This window comes from Aegilops tauschii, chromosome 3 (assembly GCF_002575655.3).
Source record: "Aegilops tauschii subsp. strangulata cultivar AL8/78 chromosome 3, Aet v6.0, whole genome shotgun sequence".
In the NCBI taxonomy this organism is placed as follows: Eukaryota; Viridiplantae; Streptophyta; class Magnoliopsida; order Poales; family Poaceae; genus Aegilops; species Aegilops tauschii.
The window spans coordinates 287,722,707-287,748,218 of NC_053037.3; positions in this window are offsets into that span (position 1 = coordinate 287,722,707).

The window sequence follows — 25,512 nt, forward strand, 5'->3', positions numbered from 1 at the left end:
GTATGACAGGTGGGCCCCGCACGTCAGTTTGACCAGTCAACACCTCTGTTGACTGTTGACATCATGCTGATGTCATGCTGACGTCAGCAAACCCTATTCTGGATAATGTTGAATTAAATAAATTAAATAAATACTAAAATTGATTTAAATCTTTTAAAATTAATATAAAATAAACCGTAGCTCGGATAAAAAACTTTGTACATGAAAGTTGATCAGAACGACGAGACAAATCCGGATACGCAACCCGTTCGTCCGCCACACATCCCTAGCATAGCAAACATGCAACTTTCCCCCTCCGGTTCACCTGTCCGAAAGCGCGAAACACTGGGGATACTTTCCCGGATGTTTCCCCCCTTCGCCGGTATCACCTCTTACTGCGTTAGGGCACACCTAACACCGCTGTTTGCTTTGTCATGCATCGTTATGCATCTGTTTGCATTGTATTCATTGTTTCTTCCCCCTCTTCTCTCCGGTAGACTACGAGACCAACGCCACTGCTGGTGCCCCGACCGACTACGCTGTTGACGACCCCTCCTTCTTGCCAGCGCAACCAGGCAAGCCCCCCCTTGATCACCAGATATCGCCTATTCTTCTCTATACTGCTTGCATTCGAGTAGTGTAGCCTATTACTGCTTTTCGTTTATCCTATCCTCATGCATAGCATGTCCTTGCTACTACTGTTGTTGCCTTTACCTGCAATCCTAAATGCTTAGTATAGGATGCTAGTATTCCATCAGTGGCCCTACATTCTTGTCCGTCTGCCATGCTATACTATCGGGCCGTGATCACTTGGGAGGTGATCACGGGTTTATACTATATACTTTATACATGATACATGTGGTGACTAAAGTCGGGTCGGCTCGAGGAGCACCCGCGAGTGATTCACGGATTGGGGGCTGAAAGGACCTTTGTCCCAACGGCCCTCTGTGTGGATCTTTGTGGCGGAGCGACAGGGCGGGTTGAGACTACCTAGGTGAGAGGTGGGCCTGGCCCTGGTCGGCGTCCGCGGTTACTTCAAAATAACACGCTTAACGAGTTCTTGGTATTTGATCTGAGTCTGGCCATTTGGTCTATACGCACTAACCAACTACGTGGGAAAGTTATGGGCACTCGATGTCGTGATATCAGCGAAGCCTTCTTGACGTCAGCGACTGAGCGGGCGCGCCGGGTTGGACCGCGTAACGCAACTTCCTTTGAAATGGAGGTTGCTAGGTCTGCTCACCGGCCGCGTTCGCAATGTGCAGGTGTGCAATGGGCGATGGGTCCAGACCCCTGCGCGCATAGGATTTAGACCGGCGTGCTGACCTCTCTGTTGTGCCTAGGTAGGGCTGCAACGTGTTGATCTTCCGAGACCGGGCATGACCCAGGAAAGTGTGTCCAGCCAAATGGGATCGAGCGTGTTGGGTTATGTGGTGCACCCCTGCAGGGAAGTTTATCTATTTGAATAGCCGTGTCCCTTGGTAAAAGGACGACCCGGAGTTGTACCTTGGCCTTATGACAACTAAAACTGGATACTTAATAAAACACACCCTTCCAAGTGCCAGATACAACCCGGTGATCGCTCTCTCACAGGTCGACGAGGAGAGGATCGTCGGGTAGGATTATGCTATGCGATGCTACTTGGTGAACTTACCATCTACTCTCTTCTACATGCTGCAAGATGGAGGTGGCCAGAAGCGTAGTCTTCGACAGGATTAGCTATCCCCCTCTTATTCTGGCATTCTGCAGTTCAGTCCACCGATATGGCCCTTTACACATATACCCATGCATATGTAGTGTAGCTCCTTGCTTGTGAGTACTTTGGATGAGTACTCACGGTTGCTTTTCTCCCTCTTTTCCCCTTTCCTCTTCTACCTGGTTGTCGCAACCAGATGCCAGAGCCCAGGAGCCAGACACCACCGTCGACGACGACTCCTACTACACTGGAGGTGCCTACTACTACGTGCAGGCTGCTGACGACGACCAGGAGTAGTTTAGGAGGATCCCAGAGAGGAGGCTTGCGCCTCTTTCGATCTGTATCCCAGTTTGTGCTAGCCATCTTATGGCACCTTGTTTAACTTATGTCTGTACTAAGATATTATTGCTTCCGTTGACTCGTCTATGATCGAGCACTTGTATTCGAGCCCTCGAGGCCCCTGGCTTGTATTATGATGCTTGTATGACATATTTATGTTTTTTAGAGTTGTGTTGTGATATCTTCCCGTGAGTCCCTGATCTTGATCATACGCGTTGCGTGCATGATTAGTGTACGATTGAATAGGGGGCGTCACAAGTTGGTATCAGAGCTGACTGCCTGTAGGAATCCCCCTTCCACACTCCTTGGCCGAAGTCGAGTCTAGGCATTACAAAACTTTTACTAACATGGTTGTGTGTCTTACGGGCCCACATCGCCATTTGGGTGGTATTAGGATCGTTTACTCCTCGTCTATACTCTGGGACTCTAATCTCTCTTCTATTCGGGTTACATTAATTTTGCTAACTCGAACATTAGGATCTCGTGATCACTTCCACCCGGAGAGCCCCTTGTTACCGGTGACCGCCTGCTGCACCAAAAGATTCCGAAGATACTCTACGATGTGCTCTCGAGTCTTTGTGCCATCGCATTTGCGATTTCCTTCCACCGTCAACCCCTATGAAAACTGCATACACTTGCCATTCATACAATCATTCCCCGTTGATCTGGTTATTACAAGATACCCCGAAATACTCTCTGTTGTCCCGAGAATCCTCTGAGCTTACTGCCTTGCAGTTCTTTACCACATGAATACCCCTACGGATAATTCCTCACACTTATGGAGTATCCGTTCATCCACAGTTGATTCCTGTATTTCACAAATGTCTTCGAAATACCATTCGATTTTCCGAAAATGCCCAACAGCCTATTGCTCTTCAAATTCTTACTTGCTTGCATTATGATTTACCATAAGTCTGGTAATCTAATTGGCATCCTTTGTCATTATCATTTCGAGTTCCTTGATTCAATATGTTGCGAATGTCCGCAATCATCAGTTGATCCTTATAAATTATCTTTCCGGCTCAGCCGTCATTTTTAACTGGAGCTGGTTCTCAACCAATCAAATTGCCGTCGATTGTACCCCTAAGCCGGCTCAGCTTATCCATCCTAAATCAGAGCGTTTGCTTCTGATCCCTTGATTTGGAAATCATAATTCCTTTGCAATTAAACTTTGAATTAGTCATTTGCTTCTATAATCCAATGCCTTCGCATTGTTACTTCCTGTGGTTGTGTGCCGATGCTCACATCAGCTCCGTTATGGACCGGCAGATCCTTTAATGGATTTTATCCGACAGCGTCCTTCATATTCAATAACCCTGTGAGCCTTCCCTCGGATACATAATGCCTTTGGTAAATTGTATCCTCTACTTTCTCAACCTTGCTCTGCTTTCGAGCTGGTGATATTTACTCTTGAAGCTTGTGGTATATGTTTCTAAGATGCCCTGATGGGTTGAACCTATACCTTCTCTAAAACCGTGTGAACCCGAAAGTTTCCACGAGTCATACTCTTCTGGTGCTTCGCCAGATAAAATTTCAACACTGCAACTTCTTCGAAGACGAGAAGTGAATGAAAGGTTATGCATTAAAGAAGTGGGAGTCGACCTTGAACTTTGTGTTCATGCCCATGGACCCGATGTGGAACTTATCATGGAAGCTTCTTGTAGTAATAACTATTTCCTTGATATAATATCCTTTGGTATCGGTGAATTGATCCTTTGCAATCGTGGTTTCGACCATATGTTCTTCTTAGATCCCATTTCTCGGGCAAGTTTAAGCACTTGTCTTCTGTGGATCAATACACCAGTCCAACCTTTACTTTGATCTTTCGTCGAGTATTACCCCCTGGTATCTCAAGGATATCATGCCATTGCACTACCTATTATGAACTTTCGATGAAGTACTACCTTTCCCTGTCTTTGTCACTTCATGGGTTCTGGGTTATTTGTCAACCGAGAACACCGATAAGTGAATCGATTCCGTGCTCCGGTTCAATAACTAATTTTTGTTGCTTACGATTTTAATAATCCTTCAAGTCATTCCTAGCCTGATCGGCTATATCATTATCGTGCTAAATCTTAACTGTGCTACTTGATCTTTCTTTCCGGAGCATAATTCTCGACGATGAGCTAAGCTTATGTCGATCTTTCTCGCCATATCATTATGCCTCAAACAACAAGCTTGATTCCAATATTTCGCTGCATCAGTCCTTTTGTTTGATGCAGTCGTTGTTCGATTGCTTCTTCGTGGAGCCTCTCGACAAAATTTGTCATGATCATCATCAACCTTTTGGGTTCTTTCGGGATATCTATCGAATTCTTGATGAGAAATACCATCCTTGCCCCTCGATGATTAGTGTTATCATCGGCATCTTTATGGCCCTCCCTCCAACACAAACTTGTTCATGTTTCGTGTAGTACCTTGAGTTCCTTGCTATCCAACTTATGTTATGTTCTACCTTGGGGTATTACCATCTTTTACGTCAAGGATGTTGTGAGGATTGCTCCACCTCTTAAGAATTCTTGGTATAGTGATACTTCTCACCATCACCATTCTTTCTTGGTCCCCGTGCTGATTCCAACAAGTGAATGGTATTGTTTGGATTCTTTCCTTCTAGCAACCCTATTGCTTTGAAGTTAATGGCTGACAGTTCATCCTCAGAATATTGGTTATTAAATCACCATTCTAACATTTATCATGCTACACAAGCCCATATTTCGGCTGCACCTTTCAACTGATGTTTAATTGGGTATGTTTTCCTCGAGCATATCTCACTATATCATTTGATCTGACAAATGCTATCTCCTTGTTCACATAATTGTGGAAATCCATCCTTTGCAATTCTCGATGAATTGTTGATGAGTCCATCAGCCACCTCCTCATCCTCTCCTTGGTTTACTGATGAACTCTTGTTTTGGAACTCGCTTCCATAGTTCATTCCCGAGAATCTTACAATGTCATTCCGTCAATTTGTGTTGTACCTTTCTTCTCTGACATCCTGAGTCTGAGGTATCCTGACACCAATCAGATCTGAATCTCGGTCAGGTATGATGGTTGGAACATATGCCCAAGAGTTATAACATTGGTCTTTATATGACTCGGTAAGGTGACGTCATGCCTAGCACACCTGACCGGAGGACCTATTGTTACAATTTCCTTTTTAGCAAGGATATCCATTCTTCCATGAGGAAATTGTAAAACTTATTCTACAAGTTGTTCCTGATGGATCCTTTGTGCATCCAAATTTTGCCCCTTACTTGATGACCATGTCGATGCTATCTCGAAGCATGTTTGTGGTACTCCGATTTTCAACAAGAACATTTGAAGCTCAATGCTAAATGTTTCTTGCTCAATTATCCAAACACCGATGTATGGGTAATGTCATGAAATTTCTCTCCCCTACCTAAGGAGTTTTCTACATTATATCCTGACATGGATATCATGCTCTGCTTGTCCTTGGGAAGGATATACCCCTGAATTATGTGTTTAAACACGTTTTCTTTCCATTGTTCTGATTAAATCCGATAGACACTTTTCCCTTTCCATTGGTTTGTTTAAACCCTTTCTATGATCTATATGATATAAGCAGTATTAATTCCCTGCTTGTGCAAACACCTCGGTGTACAACTCTGTCAGTAAGACCCTGTTACTATTGTTGATGACATTCCGGTAACCACCGATGGACGAGAACTTTGCCTATTGGTCCGCCTCGTTTCAACGAGCAGGAAAATGGTTCTCTTCGTCCCTCGCCCTTGGTACCAACGTTGTTGCCAACATAACTGGCGGACTACCCTCTGACATGCCTTGCTTTCATGACCGTGCAAGATGTCACCGCTCCTTCTACCTTTAACCCACATGGTGGGCCCATAACCCACAGTTCCACAGGATCAAAACCTGACTCTTCTGTATATCCCTATCTCCAAAGTTATTTCTCAAGCATGGCTTGTATGTAATTCACGAGCCACCTTCCGAGAGATCATCAATTCTGGTATCAGACACATTACTTATTCCCGTTGCTTTGAGCCCCTCTCACGCCCTGTTTCAGGCATCGAATGATTGCCTGCCTGCTCGAAACTTCCCATGATACCTCCTTACTTTGCTCTTGGTATTTTCTTAAGTTTCAATTCGAGAGTTACTTTCCTCCACCTTCCCCGATGTTATCGACCAGATAGTCAACCTTGCAGAGGTCCGTTCTTTCAGAATACCCCCCTTACTCTGTCGTAAGTACGATGGAGATCCTGAAGAAAGGATGCCAGCTTCATCATGATGACTGGAGCATAGGAATGAAGACGTCAATGTAATGGACCGACCTCTTCGAGAAGAGCAACTATGACCGAGAAGAATCGTTAGAATTTCGTAACCAGATCCCTTCCCCCTTATAACCGCTCCTAAATCTCGGGACGAGATTTCTTGTAGTGGAGGAGAATTGCAACGCCCGGATAGTTAAGCTACAGCAATCTCTGCTAACAATGCCACGTCACCACGATTACGGTTGTTAATCTCGTGATGATTCAATCCCGTTCGGATTCAAAATTCAAATTCAAGTTCAACAATAAAAGTTTTCTAATATTAAAACCAAAATGGTCTGGATGTGACAAATAATTAGTTAGTAATATTGGTGGAGAAACAACTTTTTTGTAAAATGCTTGACTACCCTAGACTAATCAAAAACAGTGGCTAAAATAATAATTTAATTGCTTTTGAAATTAGGAAAATATTAAACTGATATATTTTGGCTACAAACTAGGTTTGGTTGTGGCCTATATTGATGATACTAATTTAGGTGCTAAATTGATATTTCATAAAACTAAAATAAAATAAATTATAAACGAAAACAGAAAAGAATAAATAAAAGAAAAGGAAAAACAAAACAAAACAAAACAAAACAAACAAAAAGAGAACAACAACCCCCCTCCCCACATGGGCCAACCGGCCCAGCCGGCCAACCCAACTGGCCCAGGCCGGCCCACCCCATTCCCACTTAACCCCCCACGCCCCCGAAAACCCTAGCCCAACCACCCCACGATCCCCCACTCTCCCTCGTCTCTCCCCCCACCTCTCGATCCCGATCTGGATCGGGAAGGGGGGATCAATCCAGGCGCCCCTTCGCCAACCGCCGCCGCCCGAAGTGCCGTCCCTCGCCGGACAACCTCGTCGGTGCCGCGTCGCCCTACGCCGTTGGCACCTCGACGCCGTCGCCTCGCCTCCTCATCTCCTCCTCGTCGGGCGACCCTGAACCACGCCGACGCCACCCGGAGCCCGCCTGGACCTCGCCGGACCCCCCTCGCCGGCCTGCTTCCTCTCCGCCGTCGTCTCCGACTTCCTCCTCAACCCCCGCTGCCCCGAACCCTACAACCACGGTGAGGCCCTCGCCTCCCGTTCCCCTCGCCCGCATCCGTCCCGCGCCCGCACGCGCCCGCGGACCACTACCGCCCGAGGTCGCGCCCTGGTCCTTCTTCCCCCCTCCCCTGCGCGATGCGCTGCTGCTACTGCTTGCTGAAGCTGCTGCTCCCGCTCGAGCCGCCCGCGCGCGCGCACGCTCGCCGGCGCCGTCGGCAACTCGCGCGTGCCCCCGACGCGGCCTCGTCCCCTGCTGCTCGCCCACGTGCCAAGCCTGCCGCCGCTGCCCTCCTCCAACCGCCGCGCGTCACCGCCGCTCGCTGTCGCTCAGGCCACCCGCCCTGCTGCTGCCCCGCGCCCCCGGCAACAGCCGCGCTGGCGCCCCACCGCGGCCCCTCCCGGCTCCTCCGCGCGCCCCCTCCAGCCTCCTCCGCGCACCCCGGGGGGCTCTACACCGCCCCTGGCCATGCCCCTCCCGCGCGGCACTAGCCGCCGGCACCTCATCGGGTCCGGCTGCTCGCCGTGGCCCTGCGTGTTGGCCGCGCCCGGGTCTGTCCCGGCCGGTGCCCACGCCCATTAGCCCAGCGCCGCGCCCGCTAAGCAGCGCCCGTTTGGCCCATAGGGCCAATGACAAGGGGGCCCCGCCTAGAACGTTTTTATAAAATAATAATAATAATAATAATAATAATAAATAAAAATAAAAATGAATTAATAATAATTGATTATAAATTAATTAATGAATGAATTAATTAAGTTAATTAATCATGTTTAATTAATCTAATTAATTAGTTAGTTTAATTAAAGAGTAATTAGTTTAGCTAAATCCTAATTAACCTAAACAGTGTATGACAGGTGGGCCCCGCACGTCAGTTTGACCAGTCAACACCTCTGTTGACTGCTGACGTCATGCTGATGTCATGATGACATCAGCAAACCCTATTCTGGATAATGTTGAATTAAATAAGTAGTAAAATTGATTTAAATCTTTTAAAATTAATATAAAATAAACCGTAGCTCGGATCAAAAAACTTTGTACATGAAAGTTGGTCAGAACGACGAGACGAATCCGGATACACAACCCGTTCGTCCGCCACACATCCCGAGCATAGCAAACACGCAACTTTCCCCCTCCGGTTCACCTGTCTGAAAACGCAAAACACCGGGGATACTTTCCCGGATGTTTCCCCCCTTCGCCGGTATCACCTCTTACCGCGTTAGGGCACACCTAACACCGCTGTTTGCTTTGTCATGCATTGTTATGCATCTGTTTGCATTGTATTCATTGTTTCTTCCCCCTCTTCTCTCCGGTAAACTACGAGACCGACGCCACTGCTGGTGCCCCGACCGACTACGCTGTTGACGACCCCTCCTTCTTGCCAGAGCAACCAGGCAAGCCCCGCCTTGATCACCAGATATTGCCTATTCTTCTCTATACTGCTTGCATTAGAGTAGTGTAGCCTGTTACTGCTTTCCGTTTATCCTATCCTGATGCATACCCTGTCCTTGCTACTACTCTTGTTACCTTTACCCACAATCCTAAATGCTTAGTATAGGATGCTAGTATTCCATCAGTGGCCCTACATTCTTGTCCGTCTGCCATGCTATACTATCGGGCCATGATCACTCGGGAGGTGATCACGGGTTTATACTATATACTTTATACATGATACATGTGGTGACTAAAGTCGGGTTGGCTCGAGGAGCACCCGCGAGTGATTCACGGATTGGGGGCTGAAAGGACCTTTGTCCCAACGGCCCTCTGTGTGGATCTTTGTGGTGGAGCGACAGGGCAGGTTGAGACTACCTAGGTGAGAGGTGGGCCTGGCCCTGGTCGGCGTCCGCGGTTACTTCAAAATAACACACTTAACGAGTTCTTGGTATTTGATCTGAGTCTGGCCATTTGGTCTATACGCACTAACCAACTACGTGGCAAAGTTATGGGCACTCGACGTCGTGGTATCAGCCGAAGCCTTCTTGACGTCAGCGACTGAGCAGCGCGCGCCGGGTTGGACCGCGTAATGCAACTTCCTTTGAAATGGAGGTTGCTAGGTCTGCTCACCGGCCGCGTTCGCAATGTGCAGGTGTGCAATGGGCGATGGGCCCAGACCCCTGCGCGCATAGGATTTAGACCGGCGTGCTGACCTCTCTGTTGTGCCTAGGTAGGGCTGCGACGTGTTGATCTTCCGAGGCCGGGCATGACCCAGGAAAGTGTGTCCGGCCAAATGGGATCGAGCGTGTTGGGTTATGTGGTGCACCCCTGCAGGGAAGTTTATCTATTCGAATAGCCGTGTCCCTCGGTAAAAGGACGACCCGGAGTTGTACCTTGGCCTTATGACAACTAGAACTGGATACTTAATAAAACACACCCTTCAAAGTGCCAGATACAACCCGGTGATCGCTCTCTCACAGGTCGACGAGGAGAGGATCGTCGGGTAGGATTATGCTATGCGATGCTACTTGGTGAACTTACCATCTACTCTCTTCTACATGCTGCAAGATGGAGGTGGCCAGAAGCGTAGTCTTCGACAGGATTAGCTATCCCCCTCTTATTCTGGCATTCTGAAGTTGAGTCCACTGATATGGCCCTTTACACATATACCCATGCATATGTAGTGTAGCTCCAAGCTCTGTCACAGTTGGCTACGCCAACAGACCTCAAACAAGTCCAAAAACTAGCTGGTTGCATGGCAGCGTTAAGTCGCTTTATCTCCAGATTAGGAGAAAAGGCACTACCACTCTATCGCCTCTTGCGGCGCACCGATAACTTCGAATGGACAGACGCGGCGACTGCCGGACTGGAGGAAATAAAGACCCTCCTAGCAAGCAACCCAATCCTGGCCGCACCAAAAGCTGGCGAACCCATGTTGCTATACATATCGGCAACACATCAGGTGGTGAGCGCCGTGCTCGTCGTCGAACGAGAATAGGACGGACGCAAATTTCCGCTCCAAAAACCAGCATACTACGTATCTACTGTCCTCACACCATGCAAATCCCGGTACCGCCATTACCAAAAGATAGCATACGCGGTCTTCATGGCATCCCGAAAGCTACGACACTACTTCCAGGAGTGTTCAATCACGGTGGCCTCTGAAGTCCCACTCAACGACATAATAAACAACCGCGATGCCACGGGACGGATCGCCAAATGGGCCATAGAGCTACTTCCATTTGACATAACGTACAAGCCACGTCGAGCCATCAAATCCCAAGTGCTGGCTGACTTCGTCGCCGAATGGACAGAGGCCGAACTCCCTAAAGAGTACGGCGCATATTCGAACTGGGTTATGTATTTTGACGGCTCCAAAATGCTGGCGGGGCTAGGAGCGGGAGTCGTGTTAACATCCCCCACTGGAGATGTCGTCCAGTATGTACTCCAAATACTATTCATAGACTCCAACAACGCAGCCGAATACGAGGCCCTATTGCATGGTCTTCGGATGGCCGTATCCATGGGCATACAACGCCTAGAGGTACGCGGGGATTCAAACCTCCCAATATCTCAAATAAACGAAGACTTTGATGCCAAAGATCCACAGATGGCAGCTTATCATAATGCCGTCTTAAAAATGTCGGCTCGGTTCGAGGGGCTCGAATTTCATCACGTCGCCCGAGAAAGTAATCAGGCAGCGGACGTCCTTGCTCGCATCGGCGCCAAGCGCGACCCCGTCCCACCCAACATTTTCCTGGAAAGGCTTTTCAAGCCATCCATGGTGTGGCAAGGGGAGGGCAACAACAACAGCCCAGATTCGAATACAACCCCAGATCCCGAACACACCGATAGCATCGGGGGCTCAGCCACCGAAATAACACCGGCCCACCTCATTATGGCAGTCATTGCCCCATGGACCGAACCCTTCTTGGCCTACATTAATAGGAAGGAGCTTCCCGAAGACCAGAATGAGGCTCGCCGCATTGTCCGGCGTTCGAAGGCCTGCAAGGTTCACGACGGAGAGCTCTACAAGAAAAGTACTACCGGAGTACTTCAAAGATGTATCTCTGAGGAAGAGGGGTGGCAACTTTTAGCGGAAATTCACGCTGGTCTCGGCGGACACCACGCCGCAGCTGGGGCCCTTGTTAGCAAGGCCTTCCGTACTGGGTTTTATTGGCCGACAGCTCGGGCAGACGCGCAGGACCTTGTCCAACACTGCGTCGGATGCCAACTCTTCGCCAACCAAAGCCACATGCCCCCAACAGCCTTACAAACTATCCCCATTACTTGGCCTTTCGCGGTCTGGGGACTGGATATGGTTGGACCCCTTAAAGGGGGAAGCCATAAGAAAAAATATCTGCTGGTCATGGTGGACAAATTCACTAAGTGGATAGAGGCTAAACCGGTCAAAACGGCTGAGTCCGGCCCGGTGATAGAATTCATATCTGGTGTTGTGCACCGTTATGGTGTTCCACACAGCATCATCACCGACAACGGCTCTAATTTCATAGCCGACGAGGTGAAAACCTGGTGTACTAATATTGGCATTAAACTCGATTACGCCTCCGTCTACCACCCGCAAACCAACGGTCAAGTCGAACGAGCCAATGGTCTTCTTATGAGCGGCATCAAGCCCAGACTAGTGCGGTCTTTGAGAGAATCAGACAAGCACTGGGTTGAGGAGCTCGACTCCGTACTCTGGGGGCTGCGGACCATGCCCAACCGTACTACCGGATACACACCTTTCTTCATGGTGTACGGCGCGAAGGCCGTATTGCCCTGCGATATTATCCATGACTCACCTCGAGGGCGCATGTACGAAGAGAGAGAAGCCGGGCTTGATTGGCAGGACAACCTAGATGCCCTGGAAAAGGAGCGCGATGTCGCAAAAGCCCATTCAGCATTTTACCAACAGCAGGCTCGAAGATATCAAAGCAGAGAAGTACGGGCCAAGACCTACAACATTGGCGAACTCGTTCTACGCCTGCCGGAGAAGAAAAAGGACAAACTCAAGCCCAAATGGGAGGGTACCTTCATAATTGACGAAGTTCTCACCGGAGGGGCGTACCGTCTTCGCGATGCATCAGACAATCGCCTCGAGCCGAACCCCTCGAACGCGGCCAGACTCCGAAGATTCTATGCCTAGCGCAGAACTCCTTGTTCGTCTCCTTCTCCCCTGTAGTTTCCATTATTTTTTCTCTCTTTTCCGATTACTTTTTCTTTCTCGCTTTAAAGCTTTCGAACGGCTAGACCGCACACCCCTGATGCATACATCTTTAAATATGTACGTCCATTATACCTGGGGGCTTCTCGGACAGAAGCTTTTTATTATTATTCCCTGAGCATCAAGCTCTTCACATATGAGTTTTTCCATATGTACCTTTTCTTCGCCACTATATGCATCGATATGACTTAAGATTTGGCCAAGCTGGGTTGCCTGGCTCCTGTGCTTATGCCCTACGTTCCCGTTAGTTCGGCTAGGGCATAAAGGGAGCACCTCTGCGATTGTTACTGCCGGGTCATCCGGATGTGTACCTCAGACTGGGTGAAGCCGAAAGCTAGCGTTCTTAAGGGAATATTAGGTCGGCGAACTAAAGATGTTTTTCGCACTCACTCCATTGTGAACCCCCAGACGCTATACACACTGTGATTTTCACATCACAATTCGGACATGTATACTAATGCATGCACACCCAGGGAAAGGAACTCTTAACGGAACTATTCTCTCTGGAAGATGTTTCTTACAATTTCAATGTAATATAACATATCTAGCCGGATACAACTTGTCTGTTCAAGCAACTATGACCCCTATGCCTAGTTTTCGCGCATACCCCGGTCTATTCGGCCGTGCGGGTATTCGGAAACACTCCGCACCTTCGGGTCCGGAGGTTGAAGCGAAAAGGTCTGCCATTACAAATGCTATACAATTCAGCTAGAGTTACATATATCAAGGAAAGTACATAGTCACTTGGACTCAAACAGTTCCTCCTCTACATCGTCCAAAAGGCGGTCTAATTTGCAATCCTGTTGGGAATATTTGGCGGCCACCTCTACTTGATCATATACTAAACTAACGGGAATTTCTTCCCCATCCGACCCTAGCGGTTCGACACGGGCCATGTGATTACGATCCAGCTTGGTATATCGCGTCTTCACCATGGCCCAGGCCTCTCGCGCACCCTCTCGGGCAGGCTGATATCTTCCATAGTTGGATACGCCGCCGCGCTCCTTTGAACAGCTCTACAAGCTCCTCCATACTTCCTGGAGGGGAGGCGGATGGCCATAGGGCCTTGGCAACACTCCGCATCGCCAGCCGAGCCTGTTCGTGCACTTGCGACAGCCCTTGCAGCAGATCACTTGATGATCCGGACACCTCCTCTTCAGGACGGCCCGTCAATATACCTGCAATCATAACTATATCGGTTCCATTTATCTCTGAACTACTTTTAAAATAGTTCAGACACATATTGAATATGCCGCCCCGCAGTTTCTTGTTCTCCTTCACGGATTCGGCTAGGTGGGCTCGCACATCTTTCAATTCTTCACCCAACGTAGTGTTGGAATCCAGTAGCTTGTTTTTCTCCCCTCTGACTCGGGTCAGCACACGCTCGCCTACGGCGTGTAGCCTTTTCGCCTCTTTTTCTCCCTCTTGGGCGATCTTCAACTTCTCGTCAAGTTGATCGGGCGATCCTATTATGCGATCAGCAACATTATTAGTACAGTTGGTATACAACTATTGTTCCTCGTTGGAGGGGAATGTTACCAGAAGACGCCTTCTTGAAGTTTTCCAGTTCGGCGGTAGCAGCATTCAGCTGCGCCCGACACTGCTCCAGCTCTTGGGCTAGCAGGCAATACTTCTCTGTAAGGACCTGGTTCTACAATGATCCTTAAATCAGTTGTACCAACTGCTTTCAATCTCGGGGGCTGCGGGTGTATGGTTATCCTTTTCGGACAAAAAAACTTACCTGCACATCTGTCAAATGTTGCATTGTGGCTTTTCTAAGCCCACCTCGAGCAGCTCAGATGTATGCGTCAGCCGAGCTGAAGGCATTGAATGCCTCTCCCGAGAACTTGGGGTCTCGTAAGACAGCCCTGCAGCGTCGATGATTCATGGCGCTCTCTACTTTCGAGTTGGTAACGGACATGTCTTCCGAACCCTCGTCCGAAGGACAGTCCGGCGTTGTCCCCATAGCGGCCCCCACCTCTCCGGTGGGATCTAAATCCCGGTTATTGGGAGTGCGACCGGCCGAATCCCCGGACTTAGTCCAGCGAACCTTTTTCCTGATACAGGACCAACGTAACAATCACGGTTGGGTATGACTGCCAATGCATACCTTAAACCCATACCTCTTCGACGAAGGACCGGCCTTGTCTTCGCCGACCTTCCTTTTCGAGGCCTTGCTCGGCGCGGGAGCCGCTCTTCTTGGAGTCATCCCCGGCGTAGCATGACATGCCGAACGCCTCCCCTTTGAAGCATGAGACAGTGCGGTGGGTGAGGCAGTGCGAGGAAACTCTTTCGAGGGGGATTTCTCCTGATTACTTACGTGGGGAGCTGGAAGAAAACCAGGATAATCGGCAATGATGGCCACTTCTGTGCCATCATAGCTAGCCTGGTAAAACACCCCTTTTGCGAGTACCACGAATATATCTGGGTCCTCTTCGAACCCAGGATCAAGCTCCCGGTTGTGGTTCTCCGGCTGTGGGCAGGGCTACTAAGCCCCTCGGTTACCTTCCGCCAGTGCTGTTTCAAAATAGACGAATGGGGAATTCATCAAAGATGGCTATGAGAGCGGAGTGAATAAAAGCAAAGGGGTTAAGACTTGCCCAGCTGGGAGGGTTGTACATGGAGTACCCATCTCTCCGATTAATGCGGAGAAATTCTTCTTCATCCCCTTTGAACAGCTCGGCCAATATCTTGGCTAGAGCGGCGGGCGTGTCCGGACCTTTCCGACCACAACGGGAGGCATCATCCTCCCCATTGTAGTGCCACATCGGGAGCCCTCTGTATTGAAGTGGCTGAACCCCCCGCGCTATGGAGGTCGCCATTACCTCTACTATTGTAAAGCCGGACTGGGAAGCATCCTTATCTTGCCCAGGAGTTGACGGACTTCCGCACTGTCCTCCTCTTCAAGACTCCGGGGACGCCAGTTGTGATGTTTCTTCAACGGAACGCTTGCAAATTCCGGGAGACCCCTGCAAACGGGGTCGGGAAGAGCGACGTCTTCTATATAGAACCATTCGGAAGGCCATTCTTCAGATGCCTTCCTAGGTGTGCCGGACAGGTATCCTATATCGGCGACGCGCCATACTTCGGCTCCGCCCACTTCAAATATTGACCCCTGGTGATTGCGCGGGACGAGACAGAACAACCTTCTCCATAGTTCGAAATGGGCCTCGATGCCCATAAACAGTTCGCACAAAGCGACGTAGCCCGCAATATGCAGAATGGAGGCAGGAGTAAAATTGTGCAGCTGAAGGCCATAGTATTCCAAAAGCCCCCGGAGGAACGGATGGATTGGGAACCCAACGCCTCTTAGCAGGTAAGGGACGAAACATACTCGCTCCCCCCGAATGGATTGGGAAAATCCTCCGCCTGGGTCTCACCGTTAAGGGAAGCTTGCCCTGCTCGAACAGGGACCAGATCTGCAGGGGGGAGGAATCCCTACGTTTGCAGCTTCTTTAATTGGCTGTAGGCCACTGAGCACTTCTCCCACTCGCCTCTCTCTGAGTCGAAGGAGGGACTGGGAATGCTAGCCATGTTGGAATGGCTTCTCCTAGTGGTCATTGGGGATTTTTATCCGTGAGATATTGAATGAATCTAAGATCCAATGTCCTTAAATAGACGCTCTTCCTGGCCTAAATGGGGTGTTATTTGCAAAAATACCCTGACCTCCCGCATTCCTCAACACGTGGAAGACGAGGTTATTGAACGCGCAGAAGCCGAGGGGAGACATTGAATCTACGGCCGAATACACTACTTGGAAATCATTAAAGGAGGAACCCGCCTTGCAATGCCGAAGACAATTCGTGTGCCGAATACCTCACTATTGAAGACTGGTTCGGGGGCTACTGAGGGAGTCCTGGACTAAGGGGTCCTCGGGCGTCCGGCCTATTATCCATGGGCCGGACTGATGGGCTGTGAAGACATGAAGGCCGAAGACTGTACCCGTGTCCGGATAGGACTCTCCTTGGCGTGGAAGGCAAGCTTGGCAATCGACTATGAAGATTCCTTCCTATGTAACTGACTCTATGTAACCCTAGATTCCCCCGGTGTCTATATAAACCGGAGGGTGTAGTCCGGAAAGGACATACTCATTACCATAGTCATACAGGCTAGACTTGTAGGGTTTAGCCATTGCGATCTCGTGGTAGATCAACTCTTGTAATACTCATATTCATCAAGATCAATCAAGCAGGAAGTAGGGTATTACCTCCATCGAGAGGGCCTGAACCTGGGTAAACATCGTGTCCCCTGTCTCCTGTAACCATCGATCCTAGACGCATAGTTCGGGACCCCCTACCCGAGATCCGCCGGTTTTGACACCAGCATCCATCCCCACTTCGGCCTATGGCTCAAGGTCTTCAATGTGAAGCCGAAGGTGGTGGACGGCCAGCACGCGGAGTGCGGAGGCGCCATGGTGAGCAAGATGCCCAACGTCACCTGGCCCACAGGCACTTTTGTGGAGATTGTCAAGGAGTGGCAGAAACAGTGGTTCTACATCACAGAGCCGCGCGGCACCACTTGGGCGGCGGCTCCCGAGTTTAGGGCTGGAGCCCCAATGCGACTCACCTCCTGGAAGGAGAAAGGCCCCAACTGGTCAGCATCAGATGAGCTGATAGCACTGCAAACGCGAATTCAGAGTATGGTGGATAAAGACGCCAATCTCGTCGATGTGATCCAGGTGATGCTGGTTCGCCGGATTCTCCCCTGCCAACGCCGAAGCTTCCTTTATGGGAAATTCGATCCGGCGAAGCACCAGACCCTGGAAGGGCTCTTCGGAACTACTCATGAAGGTGCATGGAAGTTGCTCTTCAAGGGAAACGAGAAGCCGCCGGTCATAGATTCGGACCGTGGGCACGATCACACCCATCCTGCCAATGAGGTAAGTTCCCCTTTCCTAAGGTGTACCTTCTACTTATTTGTTCAAGGAGGATGCCTAACCTTTGCTGTATTTTCTTAGGCGTGGATGGAGAGAGCGGAGCGGATCCATAGATCGGCTCCGCTGCCCGAAGAGCCAGTCATCCCGCTTCTGGCGAAGATGTTGGTTCCGGCGCCATATAGGCCACCGGAAAAGAAGGCCAAGGGGGCCAAAGGCAGCCCCCATCGTAAGGGCGCTTCGGACGAGACGTCTGAAGACGAAGTAACCCTTTCCTCCGCCGAGGACGACGAGGAGGAGGAGGAGGAGAACAACCCTCCCCCTGAGGAGGGAAAGAAGAAGAGGGCGGCCTCCATGAACCTGGAGGCGAAGACGTCCAAGAAAGGGAAGGGCTCCCTCGCGGATAACTCCACATGGGACGTCGACAGCAGTCCGGAGCGACGCCCCCACCCTAATCCTCGGGCTGCGTCGTAAGTGCTAGGACTCGTACATACCCATATATCCGGCCTCTCCTCTTTATTGTATTTACATGATTAATTATGCAATTGCAGTCCGGCCCACAACAGCTCCCAGCGATCCTCATCAGGAGGTTCACTGGATACAAAGGCGATGGCCAGCGAGTCACCGCCGACTGCTCACTCCCCCAAGGCCAAGGGCGACGCGGAGGTGCTGTCCCGATGGGCTTTCCCAGGCCGGGGAGAGGCTCAGGAGGCGCCAGAAGGCGAAGCCTCCGTCACCGGACACCAGGGGGAGCCGATCCCCATGGAGACTGGTGATGAGGGCCGTACTCAGTTCAGCCCTCAGCCGAATACGATTCCGGAGACCAATACGGCTCCGGAATCCGGTGTGCAACCTCCTTCGAAAGAGGGGGTATGCCCATTCCACCGGTGACCCCTGTCCAACCAGGGGCACCGGATAATCTGCTGGAAGCGCTGCGAGGTGCTTCCATTGTGGATGAGCATCGTGTTCTTATGGGCACGGTAATTGAAAGGGTTCAGTCCGCCAAGAGCGGACTAACCGAAGCCTGCAGCAGCCTGCTGACAGGTTTTGAGGTAAGCGACGCAAAAAGAGAAAATCCCAATATAGACAGTAGCCCCTGAGACATTGTCCGGTGTTCGGAAAGAAAAAGCCGGACAGAGGATCAATCCTTTATTGCAGGAAACTAAACAAATTTGTCTAAAATGAATACGCAGGCATCGCTGCTGGCCGCAGCCTCGCATACTGCCGAAGTCTCCGGACTGAAGCAGCGACTGGAGCAGGCTAAGGAGGAGCTCGGCCAGGTGAGGAGGCAGCTCCAGGAGAATCAAGGTATGTAATAACCCGTTATATATTCGAAAAGAGTAAAATGATATATATTGACCGAAGTCTCATGATATGTATAGGAGCAACGACCGAGGTCGAGGCCCTGAAGAAGGCCCTGGCCGAAGCCGAGGGGAAGGCTGTCAAGGAGCAGGCCGCCCGTAAGAAGCTCAAGGCCCGGGTCAACGAGGTCCAGCAAGATCTCCAGAACGCGGTGAGGAAGTGCGAGACCTTGGAGCGCGATGCGTCGGCTGGAGAGACCGAACTCGCCAAGGCTCGTCAGAGCGCGGAGACGGCCCGAAATGAGGCCCAGGGCACCCTCCAAGAGATCCAGGAGGCCAGGAAGATCGCGGCGGGTAAGGCATTTAGTATGCAAAGCAAATATGTGAAGAGGAAGTATCTTTTACTAACCCGGATTCGGAGTTCTCCAGGAGCTTTTGCTGATCTGCCACGTAGTGTGTCCGACGCCGCGGAGTTGTTCCGAGCCGAAGAAGGGGGCTCCATGGAGAAGCTGTTCTGGTCGCAATATCTTGCGCCAGAACATCCGGTGCCCTTCAGCGATCAGCTAAAACAGCTAGTCGAGCTGCACGGGGTGGCCGAACTGGCCATGAAGGATTTAATAATCTGGCTGTGGCCAGCCGAAGCTATACCCAGCAGTTACTTCGGCCTCGTGAAGCGGCTGGTGGATGCCTGTCCTCGGCTGGACGCATCAAGCGGTCCGTCTGCATCGAGGGCGCGCGTATGGCCTTTGCTCGCGTCAAGCTCTGGTGGGCGAAGATGGACACCATCAAGATTGTGACCGAGGGGCCACCCGAGGGCAAGGAGCACCGCACACCCGAGCGGTATTTTGGAGACGTCCTGGAGGGGTCTCGTATTGTAGCAACACAGTGTTCGCAAGACATTATCTTTGAATAAATGTATTCAAGTTGCCTCTACCTTGTATGATACAACAAAGTGAGTTTGTAATATAATGTTTGTTATGTTAAAAACATTTACCTCCTGTGCGGCCGTGTTGTATGAAATCTGAGGGTTCGCCAGTCGTCGGCTTCTGCCCCCACGTAGGTAATACGGAGGTGTTCGGGATGGCATCTAAACACTCTTGATCCAATTATATGGTCCTCGAAGGAGTTGTTTAGCGCAAGGAACCAGGCAATCAGACTATGCGGCTTGAACACCCTCACTTAGCCATAGGAGTTTGACAATAAAAAATGTTGGCGCAGCCCCTAGTATCCGAACTAGAGTGCTATAAGCGCCTGATCGGGAAGTACCGAACCTTCACATAATGCGGAAGAAATCTCCAACGATTTTCAACCTCCGAAGAGCTGACCGGCTCTCGCCGCATCATGACAGTCAGTTTTCGGCTTTCTCTACTGAGGTGCTCCTTTGGATAAACCAAGGCACAATCGCAGTAGTTCTTCCTTTACTACCTTAGCCGATATAGCGGAACGTAAGTTAGCAAGCATAGGAGCCGGGCAACCCAACTATTGACCAAAGACATGATTCGGAGCCAATGCATACAGTGCTAAATTCGTGGTGCCGAACTATACTATAAAAAAGTGTTCGGACTTTTGTTGCCGTAGTGCGGGGTGCTATGAAGCCCCTGGCAAATATGAAACGTACCAAAGTTTACGGGTGCTACCTGATAAGGTTACCCATAGGAGTAAAAAAAAGAAAAAAGGAAAACGGAGAGGGTGCAAAGATAATAAGCTAGGGCCCTCAAGCTCGGGCCGCGAACTGTTTCCATTGTAATTTGATTAATACATCAAGGCGTATTTGATACAAGTAGTGCGATGAGCAGGAGGCTATTTAACATGCCAAAACCAAGGGAGAGCTGCATGTGGGTCCTGAAAAATAGGTGGAGTGATCGTTAACGAGACCACCTAGGAACTCCCCCATATGTCTGTGTTTCTTGCCGTCTTTGTGTGTTTGTCCTTCGAGAGGACCCATGATTAGGCCATCGGATGGGGCCTGCGGGATTGAGACCTGAAAGGAAAAAAGTGAAAGTGAAAGAATGTGTGTATCCGGTGCCGGTTGAGCCGCACTGTGGATCACAAGCTAGCTATGCCTCCGTCGATGCCCATGGAATTTTGAGTGCGTAGTTATGTACGCGCGGCACGATTGCCACCACTTGATCGGGACTGAGACGGAGGCCGGATTGCTAGTTGATCTCTTGACGAGCCGAGCTGTCCTGCTGCAGGGTAGTTCGAACCCTCTTAACAGTGTTCGTGGGCTCGGCAGCCGAATTAGGGTTCTGCTTGAGAAGGCCGCTCTGTACTTCTGCTGCTAAGGCAGCTGTGTGCTCTTCTGTACGGAGGGAGCGTTCCGTATTTCTGTTGACCGTGATGACGCCACGTGGACCAGGCATCTTGATCTTGAGATAAGTATAGTGTGCCACTGCATTGAATCGAGCGAATGCGGTTTGTCCGAGCAGTGCGTGATAGCCGCTGCAGAAGGGGACGATGTCGAAGATTAACTCCTCACTTCGGAAATTGTCTGGAGACCCGAAGACAACCTCTAGCGTGATTGAGCCCGTACAACAGGCCTCTACACTTGGTATGACTCCTTTGAAGGTAGTCTTTGTGGGCTTGATCCGTGATGGATTGATGCCCATTTTTGGCACTGTATCCTGATAGAGCAGGTTGAGGCTTCTACCTCTGTCCCTAAGGACGCGCGTTAGGTGAAATCCATCAATGATTGGGTCGAGGACTAGTGCGGCTGAACCGCCATGACGGATACTAGTCGGATGATCCTGACGATCAAAGGTGATCGGGAATGACGACCATGGATTGAATTTTGGGGCGACTGGCTCTATCGCGTAGACGTCCCTTAGTGCGCGCTTGCGCTCCCTTTTGGGATGTGTGTAGCATATATCATGTTCACTGTTTTGACTTGAGGGGGAAACTTCTTCTGTCCCCCTGTGCTCAGTTGCTGGGGCTCCTCGTCGTCGTCCTCGCTTTGTGATCCATTTTCCCTGTTCTCGGCGTTTAATTTGCCGGCCTGTTTAAAAACCCAACAATCTCTGTTGGTATGATTGGCTGGTTTGTCAGGGGTGCCATGTATCTGGCGCGGGCGATCGAGTATGCGGTCCAGGCTCGATGGTCCCTGATTGTTTCTTTTGTATGGTTTCTTCCGCTGGCTGGACTTGGAGCCGCTGAATCCGGCATTGACTATGGTGTCGTCGGCATTATCACCATTGCTTTGGCGTTTGTTTCTGTTACGTCGGAGCTTGTCGTTGCTGTTTTTGACCTTGGAGGGGCCTGCCTCGCTGGCTGTGTTTTTGCTACGAGCCAGCCAACTATCCTCACCCACGCAAAAGCGGGTCATGAGTGCTGTAAGGGCTGCCATAGATTTAGGTTTTTCTTGGCCGAGGTGGCGGGCGAGCCATTCGTCGCGGATGCTATGTTTAAAGGCCGCTAGGGCTTCGGCATCCGGACAGTCGACGATCTGGTTCTTTTTGGTTAGGAACCTAGTCCAGAATTTCCTGGCCGACTCTCCAGGTTGTTGGACTATGTGGCTTAAGTCATCGGCGTCTGGTGGCCGGACATATGTACCTTGGAAGTTGTCGAGGAAGGTTTCGTCCAAGTCCTCCCAGCTGCCGATAGAATTTTCAGGCAGGCTGTTTAACCAGTGCCGAGCTGGTCCTTTAAGCTTTAGTGGGAGGTATTTGATAGCGTGGAGGTCATCTCCGCGGGCCATGTGGATGTGGAGGATAAAGTCCTCGATCCATACCGCGGGATCAGTTGTCCCGTCGTATGATTAAATATTCACAGGTTTGAACCCTTCGGGGAATTCGTGATCCATTACTTCATCAGTGAAGCAAAGAGGGTGTGCGGCGCCTCTATACTTGGCCGCATCGCGTCGTAGCTCCGATGGAGTCCGTCTGCGGTTGTCGGCTCGGGTGTGACTAGGTTTGTCACGTCCGAATAGGTAGCCATCATCGCGTGTCGAGGAACGTCCTCGCGATCCGTAAATCGATCGGGTATATCCTGCTCTACTATCCAGGGTCTGCCGGAGGTCGTATGTACTATGACCCCCAAACTGTTTTGTCTCTATTTTTACGTGGCGGTGGGGCAGGCTGCTGTTCGGCCTGAGTTGCCGCTCTATCCCGACCACGTGGTGGTCGGTCTGCCGCACTGTCCCGATCGCGTAGTGGTCGATCGGCCGCATTACGCGGGGGAGGTATGGGCTCTGGCGCCTCTTCGTCGAACTGGGGTAGCAATCTTCGCTTCTGGTAACTCTTGGCTGGGTGTCTGAGGCCGTATTCTTCGGCTGCCAGAACATCAGTCCACCTGTCGATGAGCAGATCTTGGTCAGCTTGAAGCTGCTGCTGCTTCTTTTTCAGGCTCCTTGTGGTGGCTATTAGCTGGCGCTTGAAGCGCTCCTGCTCGAGAGGTTCCTCAGGCATCTTCGTTGCCGAGGCTTTCCTCATCCTCGGAGAGCGGACGATAACTACTGTCCTCCGAGTCGTTGGGCCTGGCCTGTTCGTCGGGGCTAGTTTGCCCGTTTTCATGCTCCTCCTGTTCGGATGTTACCTCAGCAAGGTCTTCATTGTTTTCGGCATCGTCCAAAGTATTGTTTTCTCCGGTGCCGGCATTGCTGTCCTTTGAACGACGTGACTTAGAGCGGTGTTGGGGACGCCGGAGTTTGTACTGTGTCTCAGGAGGTTTATTCTCGACTGGATTTTCTCCGTCATCGTCGTTGGTTGTTTTGGGTGTATTCACCATGTACACATCGTACGAAGAAGTGGCCGTCCAGCGTCCAGTAAATGGCGGATTTTGGTTTTGCTCCTCATCAACATCGTCGTCCATACCGTCGATGTCTTCAGAGTCGTAATCAAGCGTGTCGGTTAAATCCTCGACTGTGGCTATGAAGTGGGTGGCGGGTGGGAAGCAAGATTCTCCATCATCAGCCCCTAGTTCGAACCAAACATAGTTCGGCTATGAGTCCCCCGCCAAGGACAGGTTCTTTAATGAGTTTAGCACATCGCCCAAAAGCGAGTGTGTTGGTAATTGTAGCATAATTTTAAAATTTTCCTACGCTCACCAAGATGCATCTATGGAGTATACTAGCAACGAGGGGAAGGGAGTGCATCTACATACCCTTGTAGATCGCGAGCGGAAGCGTTCCAATGAACGTGGATGACGGAGTCGTACTCGCCGTGATCCAAATCACCGATGACCGAGTGCCGAATGGACGACACCTCCGCGTTCAACACACGTACGATGCAGCGACGTCTCCTCCTTCTTGATCCAGCAAGGGGGAAGGAGAGGTTGATGGAGATCCAGCAGCACGACGGCGTGGTGGTGGATGTAGCGGGTCTCGGCAGGGCTTCGCCGAGCTTCTGCGAGACGGAGAGGTGTAGCAGGGGAGGAAGGAGGCGCCCAAGGCTGTTGTGCTACTGCCCTCCCTCCCCCCCTTTATATAGGCCCCCTGGGAGGGTGGGCGCCGGCCAAGATCCCATCTAGGGTGGGGGCGGCGGCCAAGGGGAGTGACTTGCCCCCCAAGGCAAGTGGGAAGCCCCCCACCCTAGGGTTCCCAACCCTAGGCGCATGGGGAAGGGCCCATGGGGGGGCGCCCAGCCCACTAGGGGCTGGTTCCCTTCCCACTTCAGCCCACGGGGCCCTCCGGGATAGGTGGCCCCACCCGGTGGACCCCCGGGACCCTTCCGGTGGTCCCGGTACAATACCGGTAACACCCGAAACTTTCCCGGTGGCCGAAACTTGACTTCCTATATATAATTCTTCACCTCCGGACCATTCCGGAACCTCTCGTGACGTCCGGGATCTCATCTGGGACTCCGAACAACTTTCGGGTTTCCGCATACACATATCTCTACAACCCTAGCGTCACCGAACCTTAAGTGTGTAGACCCTACGTGTTCGGGAGACATGCAGACATGACCGAGATGCCTCTCCGGTCAATAACCAACAGCGGGATCTGGATACCCATGTTGGCTCCCACATGTTCCACGATGATCTCATCGGATGAACCATGGTGTCGAGGATTCAATCAATCCCGTATACAATTCCCTTTGTCAATCGGTATGTTACTTGCCCGAGATTCGATCGTCGGTATCCCAATACCTTGTTCAATCTCGTTACCGGCAAGTCTCTTTACTCGTACCGCAATGCATGATCCCGTGACTAACGCCTTAGTCACATAGAGCTCATTATGATGATGCATTACCGAGTGGGCCCAGAGATACCTCTCCGTCACACGGAGTGACAAATCCCAGTCTCGATCCGTGCCAACCCAACAGACACTTTTGGAGATACCCGTAGTGCACCTTTATAGTCACCCAGTTACGTTGTGACGTTTGGCACACCCAAAGCACTCCTACGGTATCCGGGAGTTGCACGATCTCATGGTCTAAGGAAAAGATACTTGACATTGGAAAAGCTCTAGCAAACGAAACTACACGATCTTTTATGCTATGCTTAGGATTGGGTCTTGTCCATCACATCATTCTCCTAATGATGTGATCCCGTTATCAATGACATCCAATGTCCATAGTCAGGAAACCTTGACTATCTGTTGATCAACGAGCTAGTCAACTAGAGGCTTACTAGGGACACGTTGTGGTCTATGCATTCACACATGTATTATGATTTCCGGACAATACAATTATAGCATGAACAATAGACAATTACCATGAACAAAGAAATATAATAATAACCATTTATTATTGCCTCTAGGGCATATTTCCAACAGAGTGCTGGAAGATGTCTGCGGCGCTGAATTCGAAGATCGATAAACGATCAAGTTCGGCGTCCGCAGGCTCACATGGTTCGGAACTTATGACCGGAGACAAGTCCGGAGTTCCGGTGGCACAG